This window comes from Trachypithecus francoisi, unplaced genomic scaffold (genome assembly GCF_009764315.1).
Source record: "Trachypithecus francoisi isolate TF-2019V2 unplaced genomic scaffold, Tfra_2.0 Lachesis_group5, whole genome shotgun sequence".
Taxonomy (NCBI): domain Eukaryota; kingdom Metazoa; phylum Chordata; class Mammalia; order Primates; family Cercopithecidae; genus Trachypithecus; species Trachypithecus francoisi.
Genome location: NW_022681470.1, coordinates 79,909,433 through 79,920,729, shown reverse-complemented (window position 1 = coordinate 79,920,729; position 11,297 = coordinate 79,909,433). Strand labels below are relative to the sequence as shown.

The 11,297-nt window shown below is 45.0% G+C and overlaps 1 non-coding gene across 1 annotated transcript; it reads right to left on the bottom strand.

Moving 5' to 3' along the window:
• Positions 1–5,048: 5,048 nt before the first annotated feature.
• On the bottom strand, positions 5,049–5,121 carry TRNAT-UGU. Its single transcript has one exon. It is a non-coding gene; the product is annotated as a tRNA-Thr (tRNA).
• Positions 5,122–11,297: the final 6,176 nt, after the last annotated feature.

Here is an 11,297-nt window from a genome sequence, read left to right as displayed (position 1 = left end):
ATGAAATGTTGAGTGATGAATCACAAATCTGGATAGGGTTAGTTGGTTTCCAGGGTGCAACCATCTGAAAAACATCTCAAAAGACCAATCTTAGGTGCTACAATAGTGATGTTATCTATAGGAGCAACTGGAGAAGTCATAAATCTTGTGACCTCTGACCACATGACTCCTGAGCAGTAAGGGATTATAGAAACGATGCTTACATTTTAGCAGAATTCAGGCCCTTCCCATAATCTAGTGGCCTTCCATCAGTTTTACAAAGGCAGCTTCAGTCCCTGAGTAAGGAGGGAGTTAGTTTTAGGGAGGGACTATTATAATTCTTGCTTCAAAGTTAAACAGTAAACTAAATTCCTCCCATGGTTAGCTTGGCCTCAGTCAGGAATGAGTGAGGACAGCCAGCCCGTGAGGCTAGAGGCAAGAGGGGGTCAGCCATGCCAGGCTTCTCTCACTGTTATAATCTTTGCAAAGGAAGTTTCACTATTTGGCTTTATTGTACACATAGCATAATAAACTTAACTACATTTTATTTGAATACCTACTATGTGCCAAGCTTATACCTTATCTTGAAACCTCAAAGCCATGCTCTTCTCTGTTGCCATAAAACCTCCATTGAAGATGAGAAAAGTGAAGCTTTGTGAGGTTAAGTGACTGTATCACAGTGGTGTAAGGGAACAGGGAACAGTTCAGTTGGACTAGAACCAATTCCCCCTTGCAATCTGCTGTACACCTGCCTTCATGGAGGCCCTCAATGAAGGATTGTGACTTTTGAACTATGTATCTGAGGATTGAAGAACTAACAGAGGAAATGGTCCCTATTTTCATCAAGTTCTTCATATTATGCAAAACATCCAGAAGAGTGTAGACAATTTGGTTTAAAGAGAACAAAAGCATAAAATACCAGGGTTGTTAACTTTTAAGGTCATATGATCACTATTTTAGATAGGATTGGACATACTCTGGATAGATTTTTTTTTTTTAAAGACTTCTATAGAAGCAGTTTCCATCTTTTTACTTTAGGTAACCTTACCTAACAGGAATCCATCAAACCTCTCTGATTCTTTCTCTCTTGTTCTGTCTTTATGGAAGCTGCTAAACACCAGTCATCGTTTTCTGCAGATCTTTTTTTTGATCATCTTCAAGTCTTCTTCCTTCGCCTTTTTCATACTTTTAGTTTTCCTTGCCTACCTTTGTAGCGCTTATGTATACTCTCTAGGATCGAAATGAACTTCAGAGTCTAACCAACTTGATATTTCACACTTTTAGCTTCTTCTCAGATGAAGACAGCAACTTAAAGGTTGTGGGGAAAAGAAAGAGAGATCAGCCTGTTACTGTGTCTATATAGAAGGAAGTAGACATAAGAGACTCCATTTAGTTCTGTATTTGAAATGCTGTTAATCTGTGACCCTACCCCCAACCTTGTCCTTGCAAGAAACAATGCGCTGTGGTGACTCAAGGTTTAATGGATATTGGGCTGTGCAGGATGTGTCTTTGTTAAATAAGCACCTGAAGGCAGCTTGCTGGTTAAAAATCCTGCCCATCCCTGGGCAATGGAACATCTCCGGGTAAAACCCATTGTGTGCTTTGTTTACTGAGCAAGGAGAAAACCGCCTTTAGGAATAAGGTGGGACTTGCTGGAGCTATGCTGCTAAAAGGCTTATGGAGATGTTTGCATATGCATCTCAAGGCATAGCATTTTCCTTTAAACTTATTCATGTTACAAGGATTTTTGTTCCTATGTCTTACTGCTGATTTCCTCCCTACAATGATCCTATTGTCCAGCCACTCCCTTATCTTTTTGATGGTAAAGATAATTATCAATAAATACTAAGGGAACTCAGAGGCAGGTGCCGGTGTGGGTCCTCTGTAAGCTGAGCACCGGTCCCCTGGGCCCCGCTTTTCCTTCTCTATACTTTGTCTGTGTTTTATTCCTTTTCTCAAGTCTCTCGTTCCACCTAACGAGAAACACCCACAAGTGTGGAGGGGCAGGCCACCCCTTCAAAGGGTGGAGGGGATTAACCCAGGGCTATTTTGTTGGAAGAGCTGAAAACCCCAGGCCAGTTCAAGAAGATTGGATCTAACCTCCGGACTAAATGTTTGAGCCCACTCTGCTTTCTTTGCTCACATGGTCTTTCTTCAAATACATGGGGCAAAAATACAGTCTGGACTGGAAGTGTTTGAGCTGGGGGAAAATGCTCAAAATTCATGTATCAACTTAAAGGATCACACACACCAAATTCAAAGCATTTGGAACACTGGTTTTGCATTGGAGGGTATTGCATGGGTCTAGAACGGGAAGCTGAATGGGACCTCTGAAATGTTGGAAAGGTGGGGGAGAGCCAGAGTGTTTTTGTCTAGCAAGTGGCTTTATTTTTTGGAAGGATGCCTGGTGATGCTGGTGAGCCTTCCTGGAAGGGTCTAGGACTGTCAGAAAACAATCTCTAGGGCATTGAAAAGCCAAAATGTATTCCTCTTTCTTACAGCCTAAGGTGTTGAAAAGTTCGGAGAGTTGAAAAATACACGTGCGGGTACTCGCTCTTTCTAGAGATCAGCTTGTGTCAGGGGAAGGGAGAGGAATGATGACGACTGGCAATGACTGGAGGGAGATGGGATTAGAGAGCTTCAAAAACTTCTCTTTCTTACTACTTTGTTACTTGATGACCAAGTAACTCAGAGTAAGTAGTCCTGGGACTAAGGTATTCAAGGATCCCAAATGGCTTTGCCAAAAGGCATTCAGTGTGTTAGTAAAGGGCTAATACTTTTGCGATAATACAGGTATTTTTCTTGCATCAGTGGGTCCTATGTCCTCAAGGCACTGTGAACACTTCACCTCCACAGCATTGCTAGCAGTAGATATCCTGACCACAGAGGGCCAAAATAATTAACAAAGTATGAGGGTGTTGAGTGTGTTTTCCTAGATCTAAAATATTGCAAGCCAAAACAGAAAGTCTTACAGTTGCATCACTCCCAAAGCGAACTCAGTTTAAGAAACACATTCCGGCCGGGCGCGGTGGCTCAAGCCTGTAATCCCAGCACTTTGGGAGGCCGAGACGGGCGGATCACGAGGTCAGGAGATCGAGACCATCCTGGCTAACACGGTGAAACCCCGTCTCTACTAAAATATACAAAAAATTAGCCGGGCGAGATGGCGGGCGCCTGTAGTCCCAGCTACTCGGGAGGCTGAGGCGAGAGAATGGCGTAAACCCGGGAGGCGGAGCTTGCAGTGAGCTGAGATCCGGCCACTGCACTCCAGCCTGGGCGACAGAGCGAGACTCCGTCTCAAAAAAAAAAAAAAAAAAAAAAAAAAGAAACACATTCCTTGTAGTGGTTCACACCTGTAATCTCTGCACTGTGGGAGGCCGTGGTGGGTGAATCACTTGAAGCCAGGTGTTCGAGACCAGCCTGGCCAACATGGCAAAATCCCATGTCTACTAAAAATGCAAAAAATTAGCTGGGCGTGGTGGCGGGCACCTGTAATCCTAGCTATTTGGGAGGCTGAGGCAAGAGAATCGCTTGAACCTGGGAGGTGGAGGTTGCAGTGAGCCAAAATCAACCCACTGCACTCAACCCTGGGCGACAGAGGGAGACTCCCTTTCAAAAAAAAACAAAAACAAAAACACCACCACCACCACCAACAAAGAAAAAGAAAAAAAAGGAGATAAATTCCCTGGCTTTAAAGAGCTTGTTGGGGAGATTTTTAATTTCATCTCAATGAAGGCTGTGCTTACTGCTTGTCAGGCACAGTACTGACTCCCGGGAGACCCAGAGATGAAAGAGACTTTCTCTGGCTATTACTGTTTACTTAGTGGGAGCCAGATTAAGAATTAACTTAAACGCAAGGTCAGAGGACTCTGGGTCCCTAACCTGCACCATCTAACAGAAAGATAAATGAGAGCTGCAGACTCCGGGTCCCTAACCTGCACCATCTAACAGAAAGATAAATGAGAGCTGCAGATGGGAGCCACAAATGTAACCTAAAATTTTCTAGCAGACACATTAAAAAAAATACAGTTAATTGTAATTATACACTTTTTTATAATTATTTTAATTACACTATATTTTATATAATCCAATATATTTCAATATGGAATCAATTCAAAAATTACTAGTGAGATGGCTTATATCCTGTTTCGGTTCCAAGTCTTTTAAATTCCATGTGTATTTTACTCTTTCAGGACATCGCCATTTGGACTAGCCACATTTCAAGCACCCAGCGGCCACACGCGGCTTGTGGCGTCTTTACACACAGTCCTTTATCAAGCTCTGGCCCTCAGATCTGGGAAAAGAAATCCTGGGTTGGAACAATTCATGTGGTCACAAAAAAGGCTGTTGGCACTTTCCTCTGGTGACTCTGTAGTCACGCGGCATTGAGGAATTCAGAGAAAACACGGAGTCAGAAAGGCTGCAAACACTGGCTTCCCAAAGCAACCCGGGACTATTTTTGGGAGTCGCCTCGGAAGGGGCAGGACCTTGGAGCCAGGCTGGGCTGTCGGGCCTGGGCTGCCACGTGTCAGCCACAGAGCCGGCTAGCGTCGGGGCCACGCTGGCCGCGCTCTCGGCCCTGGCGGAGCGTAGAGAAGCGCAGCCGCCGGCCTCCCGGGAGGCGATGGGGAGCGGTGCCACAGCGCCGCCTTCCGGCCACGCGCCGTAACTGCAGGCGCGGCGCCGCCACGGCCCGTCTTGTTAGCCAGCAGCCGAGTTCACTGCCAAGGCCGCCGCCTCCACTTGGTTTTCATTGAGGGAACGGTATCTGTGTGCAGGGCGTTAGCCTCAAGCCTCCATTTCCGGTACTCCAGCCTACAGGTCCGGGTAATACTGGGGCTGCCGAGCCAGTTTCCCCCTCTTCGTGCCCTTGCCTGCTTCTTGTTGGGGGTCCAGGATTCTCTCTTCCAGGTCACTTCTAAAGCACGTTAAGGATGCTCATCATTTGCATTTCAGGAGAACTAACGTTTAACTCTGCTAGGAGTAACGTTTTCGGAAATCACGTTTTCCATTTTGGACTCTATTCTGTATTTAAATACTATGGATTAAAATAAAAACAAGCCGACAGGAGGCCCCAGCGAGGATCGAACTCGCGACCCCTGGTTTACAAGACCAGTGCTCTAACCACTGAGCTATGGAGCCCACGTGAAACGTTGTTTCCAGGAATTCATAGATCTTACCAACAGCATTGGTTGACCTGGCGGTCCGTGAGAATTGACCCCATGCATCTATTATCAATGGTAGTTATAAAGGCTATGAAATGACAGAGAAAAGTGCTTACAACATGATGATAAATGTAAAACACTGAAGCCTCAAATCATATGTTTGTGATTACAATACACTAAATCGTACCTAACTTACACATACAGACAAGGGCTGGGAGGGAAAGTGCAAAAATGAAATGGTGTTCTGGTCATATTTTCAGTGGGATGTTTACTCTCAATAAATCTTTCAATCTTGCTTCCTTGATAAATTGTATCAAGTTTGGTACTTTCAGGGAAGTGGGAAGTTATGGGGGTGTCTTTGTTCTCATAAACTGAGTTACTGATTTGGGATGAATTAATTGCTTCAACACATATTTACTGAGTACTCAAATAATGCTAGATGAGGCAGAATGAACAAGCAAAGCTCTGCCTCTGCTTTGCTCTTTCTTTCTTTCTTCTTTCTTTCTTTCTTTCTTTCTTTCTTTCTTCTTTCTTCTTTCTTTCTTTCTTCTTCTTTTTCTTTCTTTCTTTCTTTCATTCTTTCTTTCTTCTTTCTTCTATCTTTCTTTCCTTCTTTTTTCTTTTTCTATTTCTTTTCTTTTTTTTGAGACAGAATCTCGCACTGTTGCCTGGGCTGGAGTGCAATGGTGTGATCTCAGCTCACTGCAACCTCCGTCTCCCGGGTTCAAGCCATTCTCCTGCCTCAGCCTTCCAAGTAGCTGGGACTACAGGTGTACACCACCACACCCAGCTAATTTTTGTGGTTTTAGTAGAGACGGGGTTTCACCATTTTGGCTAGGATGGTCTGGATCTCTTGACCTCGTGATCCGCCCACCTCGGCCTCCCAAAGTGCTGGAATTACAGGCGTGAGCCACTGCACCCGGGCCCTGCTCTTTTTTTTAATGGTCAGGATCACTATGCTTCATTCCCTTTTGGTTAATGAACCATTTACTAAAGGAATGAAGTCATGGCCACAACGTGATCCATTAGTGTGTGAAAAACGGAATGAAGATCATGCTCACCAAGTGGGCTACAGGCATCTCTCCCTCATCTCCAAGTGTCTGCTTACATCCATGCTCTCAATGAGAGCTGTCCTGATCCCCTATTTACAGCTGCACCATCCTCCTTATTCTGCTCTTTTTACTCCATACTACTTAACCTTCTTTTTTAGTAGATAATGTGCTTATTGTTTTTTATTCTTCACCTATCTCTCCCTGATAGAATGTCAGCTCTTTGAGAGCCGGGGCTTTGATCTGTTTTATTCACTGTTGCCTTTTCAACACCTAGAATAGTGTCTGGTTCATAGTAGATGCTCAACAAATGTTGAGGTGAATGACATCTCTGAAGATGTTCATTTAGTAAATTAAGAGAAAAGAGAAATCAAGGAAGTGCTTTGGGAGCTGTCTTCTCATCATTTTGCCTTATTTTCACTTGCACTGCCTCTCCATCTGTGTTGGAATTTTGCACCACCCTTAGATTCTGCAGCTTATCTGATTTTCTCCTTCTCCTGCTTCCCCAGCCCATTGCTCTGAGATTTACTGCCTAATGCATGGCTCTTGTCCCTCCTCAGCTCCGGGAACCTCCAGTGCCTTCTCACTGTACTCTGGGTAAAGGTCAAACTCCTCAGTCAATTGCATCTTTCATATGCAAACTTTCCCTCCCTCTCAAGCAACCTGCAGGCACCATTATCTCTAATTTCACATGTTCCTTCCACCTGAAACATGTAAGCCTGATTTTAATGTCTTATGTTGTCTTGGCAAGAGCCTTAGAGAGCTGGCTTATTTTCCACCTCAGAGGCGATTTTGAGGAGTGCATTAGTTTGCTAGGGCTGCTGGAACAAAATACCTCACACTAGGTGACTTAAACAACAGAACTGTATTATCTTCTAGCTCTGGAGGCTAGAAGTATGAAATCAAAGTGTTGATAGGGTTGGTTTTTTTCTGAGAGCAGTGAAGGAAGGATCTCCTTGGCTTGTAGATGGCCATTTTCTCCTTGTGTCTCCTCACATCATCTTCCCTCTATGTATAGCTCTGTATCCAAATTTCTCCTTTTTATAAGGACACCAGTCATATTGCGTTAGGGCCTGCCCCGCTGACCTCACTTTAGCTTGATTACCTATGAAAAGACTCTTTCCAAATAAGGTCACATTCTTAGGTACTGGGGGTTAGGATTCCAACAAATGAATTTTGAATTTCCCTTCTTCCATTCCCTTGACCTGGCACAGCACCATCCCTGGCCCCTCCTCTCAGTACTGATGCATGTGATCTCCCAGCAGCAGGAGGTAGCATGTGATAGACAAATGGAACCTCTCCTCTTTTCAATTCCAATTTCTGTACTGTGAGAAAAAGGACACAAAGTTAAATGGTAAGATGAAATAAAGATAAAGAAAGTAGACATCCTATAAAGACTGTAAAATGGAAGTGATAATTTTGGCCTGTCTCAGAGCATTTTGAGGGATTCAACACAATAGTGAACTTGAAAGTGCTAGGAAACTGTGAAATGCCAGAAACGAACATAGAAGGGAATATTCTTCAAAGATTGAGCATTTACTTCTGGTCTATGGTCGACCCTGAGCAGAAAGCCACGTGGAGAGATTCCAGCTTCTGGCACTGCCAAGAGGGAAGGCATCCCAGGGTCCAGTTTTGTTGGAAGAGAAAGGAGATGAAAACTAGTAAGTCCCAGTCATATCCCTCAGCTGTTTTTTGTGTTAAAGGGACTTCTTTTTGCTTTAAGAAGATAGTTTCTTTGCTTTCTCACCTCCTTCACCCTCATTCTCTCCTTTGTCCCCTGCCTATATCCTCTCCCCTTCCCCATTGAATCCCTGGTATCCCTGAGGTGGTGGGAAACAGGAGACAGCCCAGGACAGCTCTCCCACCCACTTGGTGTAGGGACTGTCTGGCTCTCCTCTGAATCATTGTCCCACGTGCATCCTCTCCTCCTGGGAGCAGACCTTCTACTGTCCTGTCCACAGTCAGACTCAAGGTCAGGGGGTATGAGGATGTCAGAGCCAGAAGGAATCTTTGAGCTTATCTAGTGCCAGAAAAAACCTGCGACTTCATGAGAAGAAGGAACTTGCACTCCATCATGTGTGAAATGATGTGCTGGGAACATTTCTAATCTTTTCTACTAGCTATTTTGAAATATACAATACATTATTGATAATTATAGTCACCCTACTGTGCCATCGAATGCTAGAACTTATTCCTTCTATCTAACTGTATGTTTGTACCCATTGGCCAACTGTATTAGTCTGTTCTCATGCTGCTATAAAGAACTGCCCGAGACTGGGTAATTTACAAATGGAGGAAGTTTAATTGATTCACAGTTCCATAGGGCTAGGAAGGCCTCAGGAATTTACAATCATGGCAGAAGGGGAAGCAAACAAGCAAACACATACTTCGTCACCTGGCAGCAGGAAGGAGGAGTGCCAAGCAAAAGGGGGAAAAGCCCCTTATAAAACTATCAGATCTCATGAGAACTCACTCACTATCACAGGAATAGCATGAGGATAACCACCTCCATGATTCAATGACCTCCCACGAGGTCCCTCCCCCAACACATGGGGATTACAATTTGGATTACAACTCATGACGAGATTTGGGTGGGGACAGGGAACCAGGGTGTATCACCAACCTCTCTTCACCCCCTCCTTCCCAGCCTCTGAAAATTACCTAACTTTTGAAGCTCCTGTTCACCTGAGAAGTGGGGCTAGGAGAGTGCACACTTTCAGGGTGTAATGTGCTGCTGGGTGCAAAGAGTTCAGCACGGGTCTGGCCTCACCTCCCTTCATGGACTGCCCACCTGGACCTGTGTGACCAGGTTCACTTACCCGCCTGCCCTTTGGTTATGGTAGAGGAGCTTTATCTGTCCCCAAAGACAGCCTTCCTTTTTTTTTTAATGGGACAGAGTCTCGCTCTTGTCACCCAGGCTTGAGTGCAGTGGCGTGATCTCAGCTCCCTGCAACCTCTGCCTCCCAGGTTCAAGCAATTCTCCTGCCTAAGCCTCCTGAGTAGCTGCGATTACAGGCGCCTGCCACCACGCCCGGCTAATTTTTGTACTTTTAGTAAAGACGAGGTTTCGCCATGTTGGTCAGGCTGGTCTCAAACTTTTGACCTCAGGTGATCTGCTCTCCTCGGCCTTCCAAAGTGCTGGTATTACAGGAATGAGCCACTGAGCCTGGCCCAGCCCTCTCTTCCCTCTAAGGACCCCAGCAGGACCCACTATGCCCTTTATCCCTTTATTCAACCTCTCATGCTCAACTGGATCCTTTCCATCTGCTTCTGTGTCTCTCTCGTGGAAAATAAAATAAAGTAATAACCACCTTTCAACTCCAGTGAGTTGTCCCCACACATTTGCTCTGACCCTTACCTTTCACACATTCCACTTGCCCCATCTGTCTTCTGGCCCTACAGCTCCACCAAAATGACCCTCATTGGCACTAGGTAAGTTCTGTGTGGGTGAAGGCTTGGTGTCTTGGCAGCACGTAGTGCTGATGACTGCTTTTCCTCCTAAAACTCTCTCTTCCACTGCTTTCCTGACCCATACGTATCCCAAGGGCCTACCTACCTCCCAGGAACCCACTTCTCAGCTTTGCAGACTCACCTTCTATGACAGCAGAGGGTGAGCACACACGGTCCTGGGGGCCAGCCAGCTCGTGTCTCAGCTCTGGCTCTGCTCCTGCCAGTTTGGGGATTAAGTGGTCAGCCAATCCAGATGTGGCCTCTGCTCTTGCCAAGCATAAAGACTAGTAGGAAAACAGACATTATTCAGATAATGGGTGGACTGTGGGGACCAGTGCTAAGGAAGAGGAACAGGCAGTACAGTCAACTCAGATTCCTCATTTATAAAATGGGAATGATGATGATAATATAATACCATCTCATGTGGGGACTTGTGAAGAATAAACGAAATGAAGCATGTAAACACTTTATGCAGAGCTTGGCATCTGGAGAATAGTAAGTGATGTACATTACTTTTATTGTTAGTTGTATCTTAGAGTGCTGCATGAAGCTCTCCTGTTGTAGAAATAGGGGTGACTGGAGGCATAGAAAAGGCTGAAGAACATGGGGCTCATAAGGCCAAAGCTTCTCTCAGGCACCTGCTGAGTGAGACATTATCACTCTTCTTTGGGAGCTGAAATAGAAGCCAGTGAGTCATGTTCATAAAGGGGAGATTATCTCACCTCCGGAAAAACCACAGATTAGAATTAACCGTATTAAAGTCAGACAGGGCAAGCATTCAATGAGGCCAAGGAGAAGATAGTCTTTCAGTGGACACAGCTCTCTTCTGTCATGTTACCTGCTCTTTGCAGCCTTTGGTAGAAGTTTCCAACCCAAATGTACCACAGGAGAGTGGGATGGGGTTTCAATGCTTCTTGGTGGTAGAATGAGATGTTAGGAATTATCAGTTCAGGGACTGCAGGACAGTTAAGACAGTCAGAAAGTTCCAGGAAATTAATCAAGGATTTTGGGACAGCCTTATGAGACAGAGAAACTAGCCACCCCACCGAATGGATCCCAGTAAAGGAGAAAAGAATGGCTTCTGATCCTAGGAGAGGTGGAACCTAAGTTAGAAAACCAGAACTGAAGGGTCTCACTGTTCATCAACCTCATGGGTATCCATTCTGGCTATCTATTAGAGTCACCTGAGGGTTTTAAAAATATCATTGCCTGGGACCCAGAGATTCTAGTTTAAATGATTTGGGGTTGGGCTTAAGCATTCCATTTGAAAACTATCAGGCTGTTCTCACATTGCTATAAAACAACACCTGAGACTAGCTTATCTATAAAGAAAAGAGGTTATGTTGGCTCACAGATCTGCAGGCTGTACAGGAAACACGATTCTGGCATCTGCTTAGCTTCTGGGGAGGCCTCAGAAAATTTACAATTATGGTGGAAAGCAAAGTGGGTACAGATATGTCCTACATGGCAGGAGAAGGAGCAACAGAGAAAGGGGAGGTGCTACACACTTTTAAACAACCAGATCTCATGAGATCTCACTCTCTGTCTTGAGGACAGCACCAAGGGGGAAATCTGACCCCATGATCTAATCACCTCCCACCAGGTCCCATCTCCAACATTGGAGATTCCAATTCGACATGAGATTTGGGTGGGG